Below are 23955 nucleotides of genomic sequence, written 5' to 3'. Positions count from 1 at the left end.
CTTCTTCTTCTTCTTCTTCTTCTTCTTCTTCTTCTTCTTCTTCTTCTCATTCCCTAAATTTTCTTTTCTCTCTAGTTTCCTATCGTAGCAGATATGATTCCCTCCCGACAAATTGCTAAGCACAGATGTTTGGAGTCACCCTTCATTTCTCTTTTCAGCTTTCACATGTACTCATCAATTCTTAGATTTCAGCTCCTAAATATCTTTTAAACATAGCGACTCACTTACATCCTTGTTGTTATTCCCCTAATGGAAGTCATCATGATTTCTCCTCCAAATTTCTGTAGTAAACCTCCTAATAAATAACCCTTCTCCACTGTAATCCATTCTCCCCACTGAAGAGGGATATTTCTCTGACACAAAACATGACAAAGTCGAAATTTCTTCATGTGGCTAATAAGAGACATCAAAGCCCAAACCTTGTTTGTCTGGTCTCCTGTCTCATTTTGTTGTGTCTGAATTTTACAGCAGCCAGTTTGAACTTCTTTTGGAGGCTGAACCAAGCTGTTTCTCATCTCTGGGCCTTTGCTCATACTGTTCCCTTCTTCCAGAGCCTTTCACCCCCATCCATATTGCTCTTGCTGCACCATGATTAACTGTTAAGCACCTTCTGGTTTCAACTTAGAGATCATTTCCTTTAGCAAGATTTTCTTCATTCTCTTCTAAATCCACTTCTGTACCCATTTTATATGTCCACATATAATCTCCTTCTCACTTCCCCTACATCTCACTTATTACATTTCTAATGACAATGCTTTGTGTTTGTTTCCTTATTTTTAGCTACCTTTATGCTGTAAACCTGTTGATGACAGCAATCATGGTTATCTTATTTGCAGCTCTATCCATCTATCCTATTGCCTAGCCAGAGTAGATTCTCATTAAAAATACATAGAATGATTCATGAGATTATGCCTCAGCTTCATGAGAGTTGACAATTCTTTCTAGATTTTATTTCTGTTGATTGGGATGGAGATGTACTTACGCTGTAGCCTTCCTTTTTCCCAACCCCTGACTATCCTTATATTCGACATCTTTTTATTTCTTTGGAGAACTCAAATGGAAACTGGACTCCTAGGTCCTTCCTTAATCAATTTAGGAAATGCCTAATAACCTGTTCCAGTGTTTGCCCTAGTTTATATGCACATCTCTTCTGTGGTCCTGTCCTCCCAAGAGACAGAGGGCCCAAGGCCATATCTGCCCTTGGTGTTGGAAACCTCTGCAAGTACAACTTGTCACAGTCCTGGAGCCGCAGTATCATTTTGCTTCTCAGGAGACCCCTTCACCATAGCTCATAGATGATGATGGCATTGGCCTAGCAAAGACCCAAATCCTAGGATTCTCAAGAGACGATTACATGCCAAAAGGGAAATTGGGAGGGTAAGAAGAATACAAGATGTCAGGGAAAATTAAAACTGCCTGGCAATTTACTACAGGGGTAGAAACTAATGACTGAAAGAAAAAAAATGTGTGCGGCCAGAAGGGTGATGTGTCCGTTGAGCTCTCCTTAAAGGACACCGTCACGTCCTCTGTATCCTGGATTTAATCACTAGAGCTGGCCTGGGGCCAGATCAGCACAGCTTATAGAACTTCATGCTGCTTTTACTTGGTGTTGGAAAGATGTGATGGACCCACAAAACATTTTGGATGCAGCATTTATAAGATTTCTGATTGGATTTAGGGCATGAGAGTGGGGGAGATTGGGAATAGGTTTCTACATTGGATAACTAGGTAAATGGTGGTCCCCAAAAAAGTGCAAAAAAAACCCCCAAAACAATGAGAAGTTGATTTGAAATTAGAAGGTGAATAATGGGATTTTAGATGTTTTTGGTTGGAGTTCCCTGAAGGATATTCAGGTGGAGATACAAGGTTGTAAGGCTTGTGAGAAATATTGTGCTGGAGATAGAGGTCTGAGGATTCCTCACCAAAGAAGTGGTAAATGAAGTCAGAACAACAGAAAAATTGGCTCTTAATTTTCTTTATAGCTGGTAGTGCAGGCACAGGTCCCCCATTCAACTCTGCTACCCCTTTGCTTCAAAGTTTCAAGCCAGGTCTTTCTGGTCCCAGGGTCCAGCACCATCTCCTGAAACCCCAGCACAGACAGATGTGGTACCCAGGTGCCTCTTTGTGCCTAGAAAGGGAATCCAAGAGTGAGCATGTGTAGCATGAGAAAAGCAGAATAGCCCTTACCTTTTAGAGGCAGCTGGAGGCAGAGGAACTCACTGGGGAAACAGAAAAGGACCTTTCAGAAAAGCAGGGGGAGCTCCAGAAGAACATTGTCACAGAAGCTAAGGTAGGAGAGCTTCAGGAACAAGAGGGTGTTCAAGAAACAACTGTGAATTTCCTTCAGAGCTGGTAAAATGAGGGTTGCCTTGGATATGTTCTCACAGAAGACAGTGACCATAATTGCCCTATTGCTTGTTGTTTTCTAGGTTATTTATTTTTAATGAAGTTTCTAGAAGGAGGTAGTGTAAAGTAAGATGGAAGGTTTTCCTTGGGGAAGTCTAACACATGGGGGAGTTGGCTACTTGGAGAAACTGCATTTAACGTGATTCACGTACCAAATTTTATCTGTGTATGGGAGGCTCAGTCAGCTCCTCTCAGACCTTCATGCCTGGGGATATTATTTCATTGGCTTTCTACCTTGAGCAAGACAGCTTCCTTAAGTTTGGCTCCATATTTGAGAACTCTTTCCTTCTATCATTGAGCCTCCTACTGACCACAAAGATGGGTACATGTTTCTTCAAGGTGACTTTTTTTTTAAAATAATGTTTCTGAATATAATTTGTTTTGCTTTTAAAATCTTTAGGTGGATTTTATTTGTTAGCTCAGTTTTAGGTTCACAGCAAAATTAAGAGGAAGGTACGGAGGTTTCTCATATGTACCCTGCCTCACACAGCCAACAGCCTCCCCCACTATCAGCGTCCCCTACAGCCTGATATATTTGTTATAATTGATGAACACTGGCACCAATTTTCACCCAAAGTCCATGGTTTACATGAGGGTTCACTCTTGGTGTTGTGCGTTCATATAGGTTTGCACAAATGTATAATACTTTTTGACCTGTACGTTTGGACTAGGTTACAAAGCTAAGCACTAAATTTTCAGTTTAGAAAACCTCAAATAATGTGGGAAATAGCTACCTTAATCCATCTCTTGAGGAAGAGCTTCAGAGTCATGGTGAAAGTCATGGATGGGATAGAAGGTCAATGATATCTGCTTTGCATGTTACTTTGTAACTTTTTAAAAAGTCATTTCTACATTTTGTCCATAGGAGTTTTGATGAGGCTGTGTCCCTAATATTCTCTGCAAATAAACAACTGAGTCAGAATATTCCACTTGGGTGAAAACCCTCCCAAGTACATCTTCTCTTGCAAGCACTGTCAACCGCGGTTCTTGAAAGTATGAAGTGGTCATTACAGCTACTTGGGGCCATGTTTGTTTCCAGGACAGTGGAAGGGAGCCTTGAGTATCCAGCATTGTGTTAGGTGCCTCCCACACACACATTATTGCATAGGTATCATTATCCTCACTTTAGCCGGGAAGAAACAAATGATCAGAGAGAGGAGCCAGTCCAAGGGCATATCGTGCAGGTTGCAAACATTTACGACGCATGAAGTCCCCAGTGCAGAAAGATTGCTTTAGAAAAAGATGAGGCATACGCTTGGTTTGGGGAACACGGTGCCTTTATCTGAGTGTTATTTTTGTTTCAGTACCATTAACCACAGTATTTTTCCAGCGAGATACTGATGTTTTGTCTTTTTTTCCCCACTTGCTCAAATGAGTCAGAGACTTTTAAAAGCTTAAAAGTAATTGATTAAACTGTCCTTGTAAAAGCGCTGTGAGATCAAGAAGGTTTGACTGTTCCAGCTTATTTTAAAGACGAAGAATTACATTTTTAAGATGATTACATGTTCCTTTTGATAAAGCAAAAACATTCACAAACGCAGGTGTGGTTTCAGACTGGTGTGTTGAGCTGGCTGCCAGCTGTGGTTAGCTTGTGGTAACAACTCTTCTACTCCCTAGGGAGAAGTAAGTCCGGAAGGATCTTAGTGGGTGAAGGAAGAGAAGGCGAGCTTAGTGGGCCACCCTTCACATGCAACTCAACACTGCCTGAACTTACAAGGCTGTAAGTAAAGACTTTGTTACTCACTGATGGCTAAGAAAGGACTTAGGAGGCCCTGGGAAACATCAACTGAAGTTGTATAGCTACTTGCAGTCTTGTCTTGTCTGTCCGTCTTTCTTTCTTTCTTTCTTTCTTTCTTTCTTTCTTTCTTTCTTTCTTTCTTTCTTTCTTTCTTTCTTCTTTCTTTCTTTCTCTCTCTCTCTTTCTTTCTTTCTTTCTTTCTCTTTCTTTATTTCTTTCTTTCTCTTTTTTCTTTCTCGTTCTTTCTCTCTTCTTTCTTTCTTTCTTTCTTCTTTCTTTCTTTCTTTCTTTCTTTCTTTCTTTCTTTCTTTCTTTCTTTCTTTCTTTCTGTTTATTTTTTAGAGAGACAGACAGAGCATGAGTAGGGTAGGGGTAGAGAGAGACAGACACAGAATCTGAAGCAGGCTGCAGGGCTGCGAGCTGTCAGCACAGAGCCCGATGTGGGGCTCAAACCCATGAACCACAAGATCATGACCTGAGCCTAAGTTGGACGCCCAACTGACTCAGCCACCCAGGCACCCCTGCAGTGTATTACTTCAACTCTCTGAAGGCATCCATAATTTGTATTGAACTAATAATATTCACTGACTTTTTTTCTCTGTGTCCTTTGCTGCTTCCCTCACATCATCCAGACTCTACACTTCCTAAGGTCAGGACCCACTTCTTCCATCTCCATTCACTATTTTACACCAACTCAGCAAGTACTGTCTGGAAGCTGATGACTTCCAAAGCTGTCTTCAGCCCAACTCCTCCCCCAAGCTACAGATGAGTTCTAATGGCCTCTTTGACATTTCCTCTTGATGTCTAATAGAATCCCAAACTTATCATGTCCAAAATGGACTGATTTCCTTATCTCCAACCTGCTGCTTTTCATCAGCTCATTTGTTCTTTTTCTATCTCAGTGAAAATCTGTCTTTCCAGTGACTCAGGCTAAAGAATTTTTGAGTCATTCTTGACTCCTCTCTTTTTCTTTCTACATCTAAACTTTCAACAACAAACCTATTGGCTCTGGCTCCAAAATATAGCTGGAAGCCTACCACCTCTTAACATGTATATTTCTATCATCCTGTTCTCTTACCAGCTACTGTCTTCTCTTACTACCCTGGTACCTACTATCTGTTCTCAACATAGCAATCAGAACAGTCCTTTAAAGTGAGATTTAAAAGACGTGTTCTGCTTGGAACTTTCTGGTGGTTTCCTTATCACTGGTACTCCAGTAAAAATCTTCAAAGTGTTCTGTAGCCCTCACTACCACTGTCCTCTTACCACTCTCTGTGTGGCTTACTTGGCTCCAGCCACACTGACCTGCCTGCGAGTTATTTAACATGCCACATACAACTGTCCCTAGAAGGGGTTATTAAAGCACATTTCTTTGCCCCACACCCAGAGTTTGGGTTTTATTAGGACTGAGGTGTGACTGGATAATTTGCATGTCCAAAAGATTCCAGGTAATGTGATTGCTGATGTTTTAGGATCATACCTTGACAACCACTGGTAGTATGTTGATAAACCAGATATCTGGCTAGGTGGATGGAAAGCCTGATTTACAGCGTCTACCTATTTCTGCACTGTGAATACTCCCACTGTGGCTATTGTTAAGCTCCCAACATGCATCATCTGGCTCACAAAATTCCTGGAATTAAACAATTGGCTCTCTTGATCATGCCACCAGAACGGGGACCGTTGGTCTATAATGGCTCTCTAGGTCCTGCCTGCGGGAGAGGTCGGGGAAGAGAGTGATCACTTATTCTGCACTTACAATATGCCAGTCCTATAGTATGCTGATGTGGTCCTTGATAGATAATGTTTCATTTGGCCCTTATAACAAACCTATGACATTACGCCTTCCTATTTCCATTTTTTTAGGTGAGGAAGTTGAGAAATGAAATGACTTTTTTTCTGAATCACACATAGATTTGAATTCAGGACTGCCGGAACCCTCAGTCTCTCCCCTTCTAACAAAACAAAACCAAAAAAAAAAATAGTACCTTGATGCTTTGGGTGGCCTCTTGTCATGGGGGCTAGGAGATGAAAGATGCGGGAAGCTAAAAGTAACGCACAGCATAGGTATAGATGTAGTCTGAACTTCAGGCGACTAAGATCTCTTCAGTTGACTCTTTGGAAGGGGGCCCTGATGAGTGAGCCTGTACATGAAGCAGGCTGACTACGTGGTATCTGCAGCCCTCATTGCTGATCACAGCCCATGGGCCAAGTGCAGCCAGACAACATGTGCTTTCCCTTAGTTACTGCCTGATAATCCAGGAACTAGTAAGTGCAGATCAAAGGAGACTGTAGAGCTCATACATTGAGAATTCTGGTGCCAGGTGCTGAAATAACCTTCCTTTGAGGGCAAGTAAATTCTCTCAATTGATGGGACAGAAGTTGCTCCAGGCAAAGGCCCCACTTGTTCCCCTTGCTTAACTGCCTCACTACCCTCATTCTGGATCGAGCTTCAATCATTTTACTTTCTAAGCTTGGAAACCCCTGGGACAGGTTTCCACTGGCATGCTTTGCAAGCAACGGGGGCGATTATCCAGGCATCAAAATTGCTTTTCTCAGGTCTTTTCTAGCCAAGCTCAGTCTCTCTTCCTCCAAATTGCCTGGAACACTGCCCTCTCCCTCACCATCCTGTGCCGGTAGAGACCTGGTCTCAGGCTGGGCGGTCCAGCTGTCTGGCTCCATTGAAAATACTTGAAACCTAAATATGACAGACCTTATGCTAACCCCAATGTCCAAGGCATTGCAGAACAAAGTCCAGTGTGATGAAAATCAAGTTTCGTGTTCTTCACACTTTTTATTAGGTTATCAAATGAGTAGTTTCTGGGCTCCAGCTGCCCCAGAGGCATTTCATTAGGGCAGAAAAGTAATCCTGAGGAAGAGCAGAGAAGTTTCCATCTTTTACAGATGGGTAAGCAAGGGAGAGTCCATTTCTTTTATCATTATTCATTCATTCATTCATTCATTCATTTATTTATTCATTCATTCATTCAAATGCCTTTATACAAGGCACAGTGGAAAACTAAAGAGTAACATCATTCTGGCTGTCAGAGACCAGAGCACACTTCTTGGGAAGCTTAGGAAGGATTTTTGGAGATACAGTTATGGGAACACGGCAGGTAGAAGGAAGGAGAAGGCCCAAGACAGTTGTGAACTCAGAATGTCTGAATGTCAGAATGCTTTTTACCTATCTTTAAGGACAAGAGTCAAGTGAAGGCCATCAAAAAGTAGAGTTTCCCAACTTGATCTGCTCTATCTTAGGGTTTTCTTATCAATCCTCATGGTGGATTGAGAAATCTGCTGCCATTTCCCTTTCTCCTAGTAAGGCCTTCTATACTTCAAGGGCAAAGAACAGAAAGTAACACACTGCTTTCTGTCAAATGAAAATCACCTCTGAAAAAGTGAAGACTATTTTTTGGAGTTCACGTCACTACTTCTTATCTGCCAGGGGTCTTTGAAAGAACCTTCTAGCAGATAGAGTGCCAAAATGTCACCTCTACTCTGTTAAAACAGTTTGGACAGTGGTTGTAGGTGTCTCGGCAAGATGGCTAACTGATGCTTAGCAGACTAAGCAGACTCACCCACCCAGGTGCTGGCATGGAGAAGCAGTGGTGACTTAGCTCCTAGTGTGAAAGAAGCAAGGTGCTGGGAGAAACAGGCTAAGTTTATTTTTCTGAATACCACTTCACTTCCCTGAGGTAGAGTAAGAAAACAAGGGCAGATAGACCAGGATTGCTGTCTCAGTGGAGCCCCCTCCACTTAGGATGTTAGAAGTGATGAAGAAGCAATTGTCCTCTTATGCACTGGTCAGAGAAAGAAAAGCTCGCAATGTCCTCAACAGAGACTGGGTGAACTTCTTCTACCAAGAAGAACCATTATAAAACATTTCAAGCTGGGCATTTCTTTTTTTCCCTTCTGTGAGATGTTGAGATGGGAAAAACTTACCTCACAGAAACTTGAGTCCCTGGCAGGCCAACCCTGAGTGGGTTCCACTGACAGTCGTTTCTGGGAGTCATGAATAAGAAGAGGTAAAAGAGAAAAGGCCTGACTCAGTGAGAGGCAGGGCTCTAGGACCTCTCAGGCTTTGGGATAAAGTGGATTTAACTTGGTTCCATCTCTCCAGCACATTCTTAAAAGAAGAAAGGACAATGGGGATTTTGTGCGACAAGAGTAGAATAAGGCTGGGTTTGTACTCTCTTATGCATTCAAAAGAGAAAGAAGGAAAGAAGGACCAAATATGGAATTGGACTTCATTTCCAAGCGGGAACCTTCATCACTTTCATCAGTAGCCATCTGGCACGCAGTGTTCTGTGGCGTTTCTCTAAAATGACTGGCAACCTCCAACAGTTTCCTTGGCACTGCCACTGAGAAGCCTCAGTTCTTAGCAATGTGCTAGAAATAGTCAAAGCTCAGTACCGGCAGGTAATGGTGCTTATGTAATCAGCATCGTCTTCAATCCCAGAACAATGAAGCCCTTGCCCCTCTGTGCTACCTCCAGATGCATATTCAGAACTTGTTTGTTTTGCCTCTGTCTCATGAGGCTTCTTGAAAGAGATGCCAGCAATAGGGAAAAATTACACACACACACACACACACACACACACACACACACACACACACAAATCCTTCGCTTCTTTGGGTTCCACTTCACTATATTCACATATCCTTGTAGCACGTATGACATAGTACTGTAATTATCTATTTATATAGCTGTCTCTTCCAGTACATTTTAGCACTTAGAGGGGAGAAAATACATCCATTTCATCTGTTTATCCTCATCACAGAGCACAGACGCTCAAAGAAGATTTAGATGGACAAATGTTTCGGCTTCATGCTACAAAGCATAACACTTTGTACAAACCTTTTGTACAATTGGTTTACAATAGTTGAACCAGTCACCCCTTTTCAGAATATAAATGATACTCTTCACTTTTTAAGGAATAGGTGGTTCTGAAAAGGACTTTTTCCCCTCCTAACAAGTATCGACCTTTCCCAAGGTGCTAGGCAAGGAACCAGCTGAACACCCAAAGCGAGTCTGACCAATAATGCAGGACGCTTTCTCCAAGCAAAGATATGTTCTGGAGCTCTAGGCAACATTTGGAACTGGCAGTTTGATCTGATTCAATCCAAGAATTTATTCAGTTTTTCAGGAGACCAAACGGAATCTCTTAGCATTTTGGAAGCGAAAAAAAAATATACACATGAACAGAAACACACACAAATTTGAGAGACCCATGAAAGTTTCTGATGATTATGTAATAAGAAGTTTACTCTGTGCTGGAGAGAATGGGAAACACGTAGAATGAAGGTTTGGACAGATCTAAGATCTCTGAGGAGAGGAGCCCTTAGAATGGAAAGCTTCCATAACATTTTATGGGAAAAAAAACTCTGAGTGAGCAAATAACATTCATTATTCGATTTGTATATCCAAAAAGAGCTCTAGATACTTGCTTTATGTTACCCCTGGTTTCTAAAGCTGCTGTTCCGTGTGTATGTCTGTGGGCGCATTAATACCCAATGAAGTTGAATGCCTTGCTGAACAAAACTAGTACTTCTCTAAAGTGTGTCTCTGAACCCCAGGTGGTGGCTGAATTATGTGTAACAGTGTTTGATACAGCAAAATTTGCGGGGCGGGGGGGGGCGCGGGAGTGAAGAACTTGGACTTTTATCTTAGAGACTGTCGTCATAGTTTTTGACCTGTTATAGAATTTTCTCATATACATTTTCACACTGAATACTCTAGTGTGGAGTAACTTCACTAGGCAGTGCTTGCCGAAACGATGTAGGCTCTGCTAATATTTGTTTGTGTTGGTATTTGGATATCCTCTTCCTGACTCTACCTGTGGAAATTTCATCATTAAAATGTACATGTAAATCTCAAGATAATTTGGAATATCTGCACAAAACTTGCATTTCCCACTTTATTGCCCCCAAAATAACAAAGATGTTTGGTGTGTTAAATTTGCTAGTTTGGAAATCATTAAGCTTGGAAATCATTAAGGCTTCTTTTAAAAGCAAAAGAAAATTCCTCAGTATTCCCATGGAGATCCCCAGAACCCAGTTTGATGGACATTGACTTAAGAAATTAAAGTTTTAGGGACACCTAGATGGTTCAGTTGGTTGAGCATCCAACTCTTGGTCTCGGCTCAGGTCATCATCTCATGGTTCGTGAGTTTGAGTCCTGCATTGGGCTCCACCCTGTCAGTGTGGAGCCTGCTTGGGATTCTCTCTCTCTCTCTCTCTCTCTCTCTCCCTTTTTCTGGCCCTCCCCTGCTTGTACTTTCTGTCTCTCTCAAAATAAATAAATAAGCTTAAAAAAAGGAATTGAAGTTTTAACTAATGAAAATATCTTTAAAAAGGGAATATCAAGGACCCATGCTTCTTCTGATGATCAGTTGAGGAAACATCTAGCAATTGTGTGGTAGTTCTTTATAATCAAAGTTATGAAGGAAGTGGAGAACAAAGTTTATACCTCTAAATGAGTTCTGTTGAACTCTACCCTCCAAAAGGGAACGTTTTGAATCTCAATTAAGTAAATGGTGGGAAAGAACTAATGGTTTCTCATCTGAAAGACTTAAAGATTAAAGAGAAGTAAGTAAGCTTTTGAATTATACACAGATAATTATTTTAAGCCTCACTTTAAAAGTATCTTACAGAGTGCTGTATAGGCATTTCTCTTAAAGCGTGAGCTTCCATAATGCAAGTTGTTACCTTGCAAATCATTTATAATGTCAATTAATTAAAAGACAGAAATTGAATGATGTGGACCCATCGTCTGGAATATGTGTGAAACTTGTAACCAGCATCCCCAAATAAATCACAGCTCTCCAGAAAAAGTTGAAGTACTTTGTTGAATAGCTGATCTGGGTTTCTCTGTTTCACATTGGTGTTTGTGATGGAATTGCCAGCTACATTGTCGAGGGCAGAGGTGACAGACATGATATGGAGTCCTCTGAGTGTGGAGTCCTCTGAGTGTGTGGAAGGAAAGGCTGATAAGAAAGTATTTACCTTTGTTCAACCAACTTATTTGTAGCTTGCAATAACAAAATATACACAGAAGATGCTTTGTTTATTGAACCATAAAAACATTTTATTATGCAAATGTGAATGTCTCTTGCCTTTAACAGATTTTTCCTCCTTTAAAACAAATACCATTTTAAACATTTTATGATAACCTGATCCTTTTAAAATTGGAATGATCACGTTACTCATGGACAGGCTGATTTTAATATTGTTATATTTTTAAAATTAGGAGCTTTCTATTCCCTTGTAAATGCTGATTGAATGGAAAAGTGTTAGTAATTCAGTTGAATAATAACTATAGTTGAATCTTGGCTGTTCAGACTATGATATCAATATGACAGGATGCCATCCACATTGCGATGGCAAACTCGTAAAAAAATTTTGTTTTTTACGTGAGAGAGAGTATGTATGTGCCTACACGTGTGTGAGCAGGGAGGAGGGTAGAGGAAGGGAGGAAGGGAGAGAGAAAGAGAGAGAGAGAATCCCAAGCATTCTTCATGCTCAGCGTGGAGCCCTGTCCAGGGCTCCATCTCACAACCCTAGGGTCATGATCTGAGCTGAAATCAAGAGCCAGATGCTCAAATGACTGAGCCACCCAGGTGCCCCTCTGATGACAAAGTCTTAATTTAAAAGACCCCATACCTGCAGAGAAAAATCTGTATTCAAGGGTTGATACTTCTGAGCACCATCTCCGAATTCTTCTTTATGTCCCTACATTCTGTATAGCAGTCTTCCCCTGGTAACAGAAAAACAGACACTTTCATTTTACCATACCAGTTTTTATGCTGTTAGGTATATTTAGAATACTCCTTCTTAATTCATTATGGCAAAATTTTGCCCATTTGGGCCGGTTTAAATGTCATGTTCTCCAAATCAATCATCCTTGTGTTTTTTCTTCATGCCGTGTTGACTATGGTATGATTATTGGACTTCTGTTGACCAATATAGTTCCATAGTAGCATGAGAATGTAGATTTTTGAGACAGAAATATGCTATAGTAGATTTACAGCTCACTCTTGGAAACTGGCTCTGAAGTCTTAAGCAAGAAATGGGACCACTAAGGCTCAGTGTTCTCAAAGTAAAGTGGGATTTACTAGCCTTCAGGAAGTTTGTGAGGCCTAGAAGAAAATAATACACAGCGTGGTCACTATCATACAGTAGACACTCAGTAAATGGTTAGGGTGATTTTTTCCATATGTATGTTTTTTTCTCATTATATCTGACCCACGTGAGGTCAGAGACTGTCTTACCCATATTAGAGTACATTAGCCTAGCACATTAAACCTAGAGTACGGTAGTAGCTTAACAGAAGTTAAGTGATGATTAAGTGATTGAATGGCAGAGAAAGTGAAAGTACCTCCTGAACCCTCAGCTTACAACCTATACATTTAAAGTAATGAGAAAACCTTATACCCATTCCTAAAGCCTGTGGTGCTCTTTTTCTTTATAATATTAGCTTATCCAATTAATTAGAGCCTGATACTAAGGAATTTGAAGGCTTTGATTCCTAAACGAAGAAGTTAACTGAGGATATCCTTAGCCACACTGAGTTATTTAGAAGCGTTGACTACTGTTCTCCCGGCAATTTAGAGTGGGGGTGGGGGAGAGTATGATCAGTGCAGTAACACTCAAAAATAGTCAATCAGTGTATTTGCCTATTAAAGGTGGGAATTTTACTTTAGCAGTTATGTCCTAAAGATTGTACTAAGGCTGGAAAACTGACAAATCATATAATCAGAGAGGTACAGGATTATGACCCAGGACTCCCAAATCTTAGCCCCTTGTTTTGGATACTCTGACTGTGATGGTTAATTTTATGTATCAACTTGACTAGACCTCAGTGCCCAGATATTTGGTAAAACATTGTTCTGGATGTTTCTGTGAGGATTTTTTTTAGATGAGATTTATGTTTAAATTGGTGGACTTTGAGTAAACCTTATTGTACTCTCTGATGTGGGTGAGCCTCATCCAAACAGTTGAACACTTGAAGAAAACAAAAGTTAACCTTACCTGACCAAGAGAGAATTCTTCTTCAGACTACCTTCAGACTTTATATGCTACATTGGCTTTTCTGGTTCTACAGTGGGCTATCTCTGGACTCAGACTGCAGCTCCTTGAGTCTCCAGCTGCCAGACTCTCCATTTGATTGTGGAGTTGCCACACCTCCACAATTCCATAAGCCAGTTCCTTGGGATAAATCTCTCTCTCTATATATACATCCTGTTGGTCCCCCCACCCCCGGAGAACCCCAAATAAGACCTATAATTTTACAAACTGATGATTATTATGTTACTCTCATCTTGTGGCATCATTAAGCAAACTCACCCCAACATTTATCCAATGATTTTTAGAGTGTTTCCCAAAGGATCCTAACCTGTTAGACTATGGACCTGTCCAGTGGATTGTCTGCATGAGTTACTCGGGGAACTTGCTAAAATTCACATTTCCGGACTTGACTTGAGACATTTTGAATCAAATCTGGGGCTAGCTAATCTGTATCTTTGACCAGTTCTTCTGATTCTAGTGCACATAAAACTTTGAGAACCACTGATTTCTATGATGTGTTTTTTATTTGCCTACACAGTGAAAGTACTAGCAAAGAGCCTCTTTTTTAAAATTAAAAAAAAGTTTTAAATTCTTGTTTATTTTTGAGAGAGAGGGGATGCAGAGGGGCAGAAGGAGAGGGAGACATAGAATCTGAAGCAGGCTCCAGGCTCTGAGCTGTCAGCACAGAGCCCGATGCGGTGCACAAACCCTTGAACTGCGAGATCACAACCTGAGCTGAAGTCAGACACGTAACCTACCGAGCCACACAGGTGCCCCAAGAAGAGCCTCTTATAACTAAAACCCCCAATAGCGACCAAAAAAGAATTCAGCAGTAGGAGTAACATACTTAGATGATAATTTCTGTATTATACATTTTCTTTTCAATATGACTTATAGGTAGACTTTATTTCTTTTAAATAGGGAATCTGGTTGTTTTCATTGGATTGGAGTGTATGAAAGATTCAAATTTAAAACATCATAGAAAATAGCCCAAAGTATAATTTAAAAAAAATTCTAAGGTTATAATTGACATATAACATTATTTTAGCTTCAGGTGTACAACATAGTGATTCGATAATTGTATATATTGCAAGTCGATCACCGCAGTGAATCTGGTGTACATCCCATACTTGGTTACAACTTTTTTCCTGTGATGATTTTTTTAAGGTAAACTCTTAGCACCTTTCAAATATGCAGTACAATATTATTAACTATAGTCACCATGCTGTACGTTACATCCCCATGACATATTTTATAGATGGAACTTTGTACTATAATTCTTTTAAGGGCAATGAGGAAAATACTAAGGAAGTGTATAAAGATGCAAAAGAGATTGGAGGGTGACCCCGAAGGCCATGAAGAAGAAACAGGTGGCTGTGTAGAACAGCAGGCAAAGACTGACTGTAACCTGGGGCCTGGGTTAGAAGTGCTCTTGCAGGAACTGATGGAGCACACACAGTTTCCAGCTTCTGGCTGTTGCCAATCCTTAATTTTCTAAAGGAAGGTGGAGGGAAGGAGGAGCGGGATGGACCCTGACTCTTGTATAGATGCCAGTTGTGTAATGTATAACATATGGGGTATGCTTTTCATCAACACTACGCCAAAAAAATTCTGACCCACCTGGCTGAGAAACGAGTGGGTTTGCGAAACAATTAGCATATGGAATAGATTATGAAGAAAGTCATCTTAGCATCTGGTTTACTGAAACCCCACATTTCCTATAACTCTAGGACATAAGAAGAACAATTCCCATAACAGATTAAGGCCAATAACATTTGAAGAATGACTTATTTTGACCCAGGGTGACCCTTGTATTTATTAACATGGTATTGATTTCCTGTTTGCTTTTTCTGAGTCAACATGGAAAATGATCTTTAACCCCTAAAAAAGTTACGCGGACTAGTCAGACAAATGAATGTGGATGAAAAGACTCTGATTCTCTATATTCATTTCGACTTCTCTGTGTGCTATTCATACTGGTTGATGAATTTTTCAGAGAGAGACTCACTGGTTAAGTACAGAGGGCTGACAAGCCCTCTTAAGAAGCTCAAAAAGCCCCATTATCTCCCCCTTTTATATCCAGAAATTTTTGGAAATCACACTGTAAAATCTTTGGAAGTTTAGCCTATTTAAGATATTTTTAAATCAAAGGGGTCAGACTCACAATTTTTACTCTTCATAGAAATCTAGACAAATTATTTAGCAATTTATGCAGAAGTATGTTAGTTTAGAGACCTATAAATTCTAAATTTAGTCTTAGAACCTTTGGGAAAAGAGTTAACTATGAAAAAAGAACCCCAAATCCTGTAATTGCTATTGGACAAACAAAAAATACCACCTCCCCTAAACAAAAACAAAAACTAGTTGTAAAATCTGAAGGCACTTTTAATTTTGTCTGGTTCATGGGACAGGGTAAAAACTAAGATGCAAATAATTCATCAGCAAAGTTGTTCTAGTCCAGAGGTTGACACACTGTGGGCTGCGGACCACATCCAGCCCACCACCTGTTTTAATATGGCATGTGAGCTATGGTTTTTACATTCATAAAGTGTTGTAAAAATATGATAAAGAAGACTATGCAACAGAGGGCATGTGTGGTTGCAAAGCCTAAAATATTTACTATCTTTCTCCTTCCAGAAGAATTTTGCTGACTCCAATCTAGTCTAAGTAAGGAAGGATATAGAGCGGTTCCGTCACCTCTGTGATCCCAGGCAAACTGCATGTCTGCTCGGAGCCTGCTTTCTTCTTCTCTGTGACTTTGGGGTGTTTAGACCTGGCAGTCTCACAAATAAAAGCAAATGGGGGAAGGTCTGAAAACCAGCACCTGCAAATAGACATTAGTTGGTGGTATCATCAAAAACATGTAGCCTCTTTCCATTGAAAAATAAGGGTTGTGATGGGGCTGCTTTTAAATTTGACACAGGCTTTTATTTTGTAGTGATCTTATTTTAGGGACAGCCCTCTTCATCACATTATTTGCTTTGAGCGCATATTGGACATCACCCCCAAATTAGACTGTGGTATTTTGGACCACGTCTGAGCTATGGCTTTTCTTTGTTGGGCACACGAAGCCTTCCTTCGTAGATTGTGCAGGTTATGCATGGAAAAGTAACTGTGCTTCTGAGTGAAGGAAGGGGAGACTCTTTAGGATACTTGAAATTAAACTCCTTTTAAGTAAGTACCCTCACTTTGGAGAATATGAAGCTGCCACGAGGTCCTAGGCGCTGGGAAACCACAAAGGTTGAGACACAAGTGACATGGCCAATGTTTAGAACAGAAGACGAGTGGAAGTTAAGATTTACTTCCTCCTGAATGCTGAGAAAGGGTGAAGGGTACCCACAGCCTAGGCAAATAGAGCCACGGATGTCTAGTGGCATGGGACAAGCAGAATGCGCCATTTCAATTCTCAGCAAATCTAACTCATGAAAAGGATTATGAGTTAACACCTCACACACTCCGGATCTGGGCTAACCACTTGATGTGCTTTATCTCATTTATATCTTCACACCCACGTTGTGAGGTAGACATAATTCTGTCCATTTCATAGGTGAAGACATGGACCAAGGTTACAGAGAAGTTAAGTAATTTGTTGAAGGTCAAGCTTGACAAGAGAAGCCAGGAAGTTCTCAGGAAGAGAAGAAGCAGGGGCTGAGCAGGCAGGAAAACAAGCAATTAGCCGAGGCCCTCAAATCTCAGCCTTGACCCGTAAACATCTGGATTTTATCCTCCTGGTTACATGTGTCACCCTGGCGATACCCTGTCTTAGTTAGACTAAGAGCCCCGCTGGTGGTGATTACAAACCTGACTGAGTAGTGTATTTGAGGCAGAGGTTGAGAGAGTTGTTGCTTTGTGTTTTAGTTGCTGGAGTGCAAATCAGTGACATGAAAAATAAACACATATTTCTCTCGATTAAAGTAGGTTCTTTACCAGTCGTTAGCTTTGTTTACTTGAGAGTAACAAAGCCTCAAATATTTTACCTCTCAGATTGTTGTGAATTTCTGCCCATACACTTCTCCCCAGTAAGTAGTAATTCAGGTAATTCAGGGGAGGGCTTGCTGTGTATGGACTCATGGTTAAACAACCACCCCATCCCTGTTTAGCAGTATGTCAGATGAGCATGTCCTAGTAGTTTATAGTGTTGGGCATGGAAGGAATTTCAGGGAACGTTTAGCCCAGTCTCCCTTATTACTCACAAAAGGAGGCTGAGATGCAGAGAGGCCATGTGATTTGTCCAAGGTAGTGCAATGCGTTTGGCAGTGTAGACCAAGTAGTGACCATGAGCTGTGCGCCATTATATGTAGCCCTTGCTGCCTCTACATGCCCTCCCTGTCTGCAAGAGAACCAGATCTGAGCCCCTATAACAAGGCATCTTTTGAGGAGTCTATCTGGCCACTTGGTGGCAAAGTGGCTACGTGGGCCTGTCCTTGCAAGGCCAGTGGCTCATCCTCACAGGGTAGATATCGACTCTAGGTATATATTTGCTTTTCCTGTCTGCACAATCTCAGCCAGCACCATTAACCAGAGACTCACAAAAAAGCTTGAATGACAGATAAGGATACTATTTTGGATCCAACTTTATAGCAAAGGAGGAGTGGGAGTGGGATTAGGGCCACAGTTTCTGCCAATCTTCCTGCATTCTACACCATCCATCATTCAGAAGGAGCTGACCTCACAAAGTCCTGCAATCATTCAAAGGCATGGCCGATGCACTGGAGGCAGCTCTCTGAAAGGCTGGAGGGCTGTCCTTTAAGTTGCAGTTCAGACATTAAATCACAGCCCTCTCTATGATATTGTGTCTCCAATAGGAAAAACATGTGAGTCTGGGAAATGTGAGTAGGTCAGTGGGAAATCACTCCCAATGACCCTGTGGAGATTTTGTGCTTTCTGTCCTTGTAACTCTGGGCCTGAATGCTTACAGATCATAAGCTTTTGTCAGAGGCCACCATCATGTCCTCTTGAAGTCCAAGATACCTCTGCTGCCAAGCACTTTAGACGATTTGTGTCCAGGAGCCAGCAGGCAAGAAGAGGTCACCACCCTGGCAGCAGGGTCAGTAGAGCTGTTTGCACCCTGGGGCCAGGAAGAAACGTGCACTCAACCTTCTGATCCACTTTGACATCTGCCAGCATACCCTTACCCCACTAGAGCTGTGAACAGATAGGGGCAGCCGTTCACTGCCCAGAAGGGTGTGATTTCCCAGAAGGAATGAAAGTTTGGGTCGCACTGCCAGAAAAGTCACCAAGATCTGCCACAGTGATAGTGGAGGGTGAGGGAGTTTTGAATGGATAGTGGAGGAGAGAGAGGGTAAGAACCAGCTATGGCCCTGAGACCACCAACTCTGAGTAAGAGATGCTGTCCAAGAGCCATGGAGGAGGATGTCCCAGGCCCGTGTACAGAATAAACTTCTACAGCACAGGTGGGGTGTGGTGGCCATGAAAATGAACTCTCAGACTTCCTGCTGTAGGAGCATACATGACTGAAGCCTCCAGCTGCTGACCCACCACCATATTCCTCCTGGACCCTTGCTTCCACAGGCTGTTTTCAGCCAGTGACCAGTGCAGTGGGACTAATGCAAGCCCTTTCCCTATAAGATACGGGAATCCTCTGATGGGCAACTTTGGCTTGAGTACTTCCCATTGGCCCATCCAAGACTTTCTTGTATTTTCTGAGGCTCTGCCTGCCCAAACTTCTTCCCCCCTCTCCTTCATAGGACTCAGACCTGCATTACAGTTTAAGGTTCTTCTCTACCTTCTCTGGCTCCCTTCCTTGTTTCCTTTACAGGTGCTTCCTCCAAAAGATCTCTTGTGTATCTAAGCCTCTCTTGGTTTCTACTTCTCAGGGGCCCTGAATTAACACAGAAGTGCTCTTGACCCTCTCACTGAGTCTTCTGTCACTGATCCTGGGTGTGGGCTACCATCTGGCCTGTGTCTTCCTCTCTGGCCCCCAACCCCCAAAGAGCATTTCTCATTTGTCCTTACGGAGTGGACATCTCCTGAAGGCCCCCTTGTTGCTCTGTTTTTTCTACTATCACCTGCTCAGATTTTTATGTTCAAAACGTTGAATTAAAGCCTATAAATCCTGCTCAGTGGACTACATGCTACCCTCAGTCTCTTTACTTGAAGTGCCTGCTCTGTGTCATAGTGAATCCCGCATCACTGAGGGACATCTTCAGAGGTAGTGGCCAGTCCTGTTTGGCAGACACGTGGAGATCTAGGCTTACCATGGCCTTGTAGTGTTCCTCATGAGTTCAGCACTCTTTTCAGGTACACATTTAATCCCTACAACAGTTCCATGAGGTATGGACTCTTAGTATCCTCTTTTTACAGAGGAGGAAATAAGAGAAGATCCTTTAACTAACTTGCCTCTGAACCTACAGTTAGTAAATCCTATGGAGGCAGGATCTGAACCAAGGCAGGAGGTGGAAGAGAGAAAGGAGATGATAATTAGAGAAGGAGATTAGGTCAAAGGAAGACCTCTTTTTGGGGTCCTCCTCAACTTACTAGTCACAGTTCTGGACCTACATTTTTGGTTTGTTTTTGTTTTTGTTTTTAAATCAAGAAAATGCATGTGTTACACCAAATGATTTGCTGCTTGCTTATTCATTTGTTTTCTTTCTTGCTTGTTGGGTTTGTATAGTGATAGCAAAACACCCACAGAGCTGTGAATTCTCTGTGACTCTTAGTCTCTCTTGCCTTGTCTCCTCTCACCTTTTCTAGGGTTGGCACCTAGGGCGCCATAGCTCTGGACATTCTTAGTTGCAGATATACCGGCCACTCCTATAACCCTGATACTGTAATAATCTGATTACTTTCTCTCATTCTTTGTTTTTAAAGAAGAATAAGGAGGATATACAAATTCTTGTAAGACCCTGCACAACACAAAGCAAGGACAGATGGATGACTTTTGCATCTGAGTTTCTGGACACCATGTGTGAACCCTCTGGCAGTAGCATGTGTGTGCAGGGTAGCAACTGGGATGGAACCTTCTCAGTGAGGTCCCTTCATGTCACCAGCCTGGGGCCCTTGTGACACCCAGCATGTTGGAGCAGAGTTAGATGGAGCCTGGGGGATTTGAGCAGGTGGGACAGAACAAAAGGACAGAACAGAGCTGATCAGCTTTTAATGTCTAGGCGGCTAAATCAGGATTAACCTTTTTTGCCTTTTGTGCTGATGAGATTCAGAGAGCCCTGCACGTCGCCCAGCTTACAAGCAGACTTTCTGCTAAATAAGATTTGGGTCATAAACAGTAGCCTAGATATGCACCACTAGTTACAAAGTAATGATGCCCTGGAATTGAAATTATATGTTAATTTCAAATTCCGTTTGAATTAATTGGACTGATATTAGGGGAATAAAAACCTTTGTCAGTTTGTTTCAAGCTTTGTCTTAATGGGAACGGTAAAACACCACGTTTTTTTTCCAACCTCATTTTTCACTGTATCTATTGATGGTGCCATCTTTATTCCCACAGAATATTTAAGTACTTGATGCCACCTGTTTGTCCATTGTCTTATGTGCAGTAGGTGCTTAAAATAGGTATCAAAAACAAGTCTCTATAATTGCACCAAATGGCTAACAATGAATCTACCTCGGGGGATGTAATATTTGTGATGTTTTACTACATGTCAGGCACTTTATTTTCTACGTAAAACTTTTTGCTTCTTTTAAAAAAATTATTTATTGATTTATTTTGAGGTAGAGAGAGAGAGTGAGCATGTACAAGGGGGGGCAGGCAGAGAGAAAGGCGGGGGGAGAGAGAGAGAGAGAGAGAGAGAGAGAGAGAGAGAGAGAGAATCCCAAGCAGGGTCTGCACTGTCAGTACAGAGCCTAATGTGGGGCTTGAACTCACAAACCGTGAGATCATGACCTGAAATCAAGAGTCAGATCCCCAACTGACTGAGCCACCCAGCCGCCCCAACCTTTTTGCTTGTTAAAACATCCCATGTTTGGGGCGCCTGGGTGGCTCAGTTGGTTGAGCGGCCGACTTTGGCTCAGGTCACGATCTCGCGGTCCGTGAGTTTGAGCCCGGCGTCGGGCTTTGTGCTGACAGCTCGGAGCCTGGAGCCTGTTTCGGATTCTGTGTCTCCCTCTCTCTGACCCTCCCCCGTTCATGCTCTGTCTCTCTCTGTCTCAAAAATAAATAAACGTTAAAAATTTTTTTTTAAAAAATAAAACATCCCATGTTCAAATGAGGACTCTGCCATTCAGAGATGTTAAATAACTTGCTTGTGGCAGACGGTAGAACCAGCATTCAGATTCACATATTGTGACTTTAAATCCAGTGCTTTATTTCTCCCTTGTGTTTGTGTGTTTACTGTAGAGACTCTGTGGGAAAAGGCGAAAAGACCATGGCTCTGATAGCAGAAAAACCCATGATCAATAGGCATCTCTGTGGCTACTGTGGTTGTATGACCCTTGGAAGCCTCTTAATCTCTGTCTCTATTTCTTTATCTTTAATATGGTGATAATTTTTAACACACTGAGCTGTTTTAGTGATTACTAATGTGTAGTCCTGAGATAGTATGGGTGAAACCATTAACATGTTGTTGCCTGTTCATAGTTAGCTCTCCTTCCCTGGCACTGGTTCCTAGCTCTTTTTGTTGTGATGGCCCTTCCTGTTTTGAGCCAGGACATTGTACATTGTTAGCAGAGCGTCTTTATGGGGAATAAATTTTTAAAATATCACCCTTTTTGAAGTATGTTTCAAACCTCCTCATATTGTTTTAACATATCTCCTCTTGTGGTGAAGTTGCACTATATACAAGCGAGGTTTCATATGAAAAGAGAAATAAAGTTGATTGTGGGCTGGTGGCTTCCTGATCGATATTCACTAACAATAAGGCCCTGGAACTTGACTAATGGCCTTGTATCTCATCACCAGCTAAACTCTCCTAATCATTGCTCAGTTATTTAAGGATTCTTTTTGTTCCAGTTTTTCTGCAGACCTGGCCAGATGTGTCCAAAAGGCTTGGGCCAAAGTTAAACCCTGTTAGTGTTAGGTTTGGGATATTTGGCGAGGTAGGATGTAGGATGAGATCTCAAGGTTAACTTATAAGGCTTGACCCCACTTCTGATAACCCAGTGCCTTGCCTTGGGCATTGTGCCATCAAAGAAAAGCACTCCATCAGGAAGGGTTTTCAGCCTTTCACCTCACACCTTGGAAGGGCTCTAGATGGACCCATCAAATTCCTGTCTGTAGGAAAAAAAGGTACAGCCAGTTTTCAGGCCATGTATAAATACCACATGAGCTAATTTGAATACCTAATGTAATAACTGTGCATATTAGTGGCTCCAGAATTAGACTTGTCTCATACTAAGGAATCCAGGTATCAGCAGAGTTGATGAGTTCATCATTTAACGCACACCTTTATCTCTCATTCCTGTTAACATTATTCTTAACTTTCCTTCAGCTTTATCTTCTTTTGATTATTCCAGCTACCTGTTGTTGTAGGATAGGCTGTAACTTTTATTTCCTACAAAGCAGTTATTCCTTTTTACTTACATAATTATAATCTCCCCTATAGATGCCTAAGCAGTACAAGATGTTCACATAGAAAAAACTTGTGAATATATAACAGAACCATTTCCTCGCTTTGTAGCATTACATTTGACCTTAGGGGCAAATCATGCTTACAGTGTCCTTTGTCCTCTGAATCAAGCCATATAATTTTCATCACTGTCAATCCTACCCAGTTGTAAATGAAGAAAGAAAATAACACAATGCACTGATTTGATTACATAAACATTGGGTTCTAGCCATATCACACACATACCATCAGGTGAAATATATCATACACGAAGGCTTAAACCTTTGTAACCTGAGGATTTATTCTGTGTCCACTTTATTCATCTTTGTTTCATTAGTTGGAGGTTGTGCACAGATTACTGTGAAAATGCCCATTAGCACCTAGGGAATCTGAGAAATGACTTGGGCAGATGTAAGCAGCTGATGCTGATTTGGGTTAACAGCCTCTGTGTTTCCATGCCCACATTCTAGAGCTGATTGAAAATAAGGTTGTTCCATCACCCAGAACTTATCATTTATTTGCATATTATATTTTGTGTAAGGATATATGAACCTAGACAGCGATGTAGGTTACACAGTTAACTTGTAACACTGATTTTCACACGTGGCCAGGGAGGGAGTGATTGTTAACCTTTTATACTTAAAATTGTATATTGTTTGAATTGGTATAGCATAGTACTTTTTAAAAAAAATCCCCCCAAAAAGAAAAGGCAAAATATGATTTATAAGGAAAAAAGTAATGAACTAAATCAGTGCTTAAAATTGTGCATATAGTTCACCTGTGGATTTTGTTCAACTACATTCTGATTCACTGGGTCTCGGGTGGAGCCTGCGTTTTAATTGATGCGTTCTAATAAGATGCAGGTGACACCAATGCCGTGTACCCTTCCATGGATCACAGTTAGAAGAGCAAGGACTTAGAACTGGAAATAGATAACCGCACTTGGTCTTCACATGAAAAACAAGAAGGAAGTAGTGTTGTTTTTTAGTTCTATATCAGTTCCTCCTACAAAAGGAGGGAACTTTCCAGAAATTTCTCAAGTCCAGATTAAAATCCTTTTTCAGACCAGAGCAGTAGCTTATAGGGAGGTTGGTTCCTTCAGTACAGTGCTCACACAGAGTAGGTATCCCATATAAACAATGACAGTGAAATCACTCTAGCATGCATTCCCTCTGAAAGCATTTGCTTTAGAAGAATTCATTGCAGCCTGTTTCCTCAAAG

At 41.4% G+C, this 23955-nt stretch overlaps 1 long non-coding RNA gene across 2 annotated transcripts in view; it reads left to right on the top strand.

Moving 5' to 3' along the window:
* The window catches only part of LOC121015015 (uncharacterized), a 171607-nt gene that overhangs the window by 93767 nt on the left and 53885 nt on the right, over positions 1 to 23955 (top strand). For both annotated transcript variants that reach the window (XR_005783566.1, XR_005783560.1), the window contains exon 4: positions 4024 to 4126. This is a non-coding gene — a long non-coding RNA (uncharacterized LOC121015015). The remainder of the gene's footprint in view (positions 1 to 4023; positions 4127 to 23955) is intronic.

Source organism: Herpailurus yagouaroundi, unplaced genomic scaffold, assembly GCF_014898765.1.
Source record: "Herpailurus yagouaroundi ecotype Mexico unplaced genomic scaffold, PumYag 29, whole genome shotgun sequence".
In the NCBI taxonomy this organism is placed as follows: Eukaryota; Metazoa; Chordata; class Mammalia; order Carnivora; family Felidae; genus Herpailurus; species Herpailurus yagouaroundi.
The sequence above is the reverse complement of the archived record's forward strand: the minus strand, read 5'-3'. Positions and strand labels throughout refer to the sequence as shown.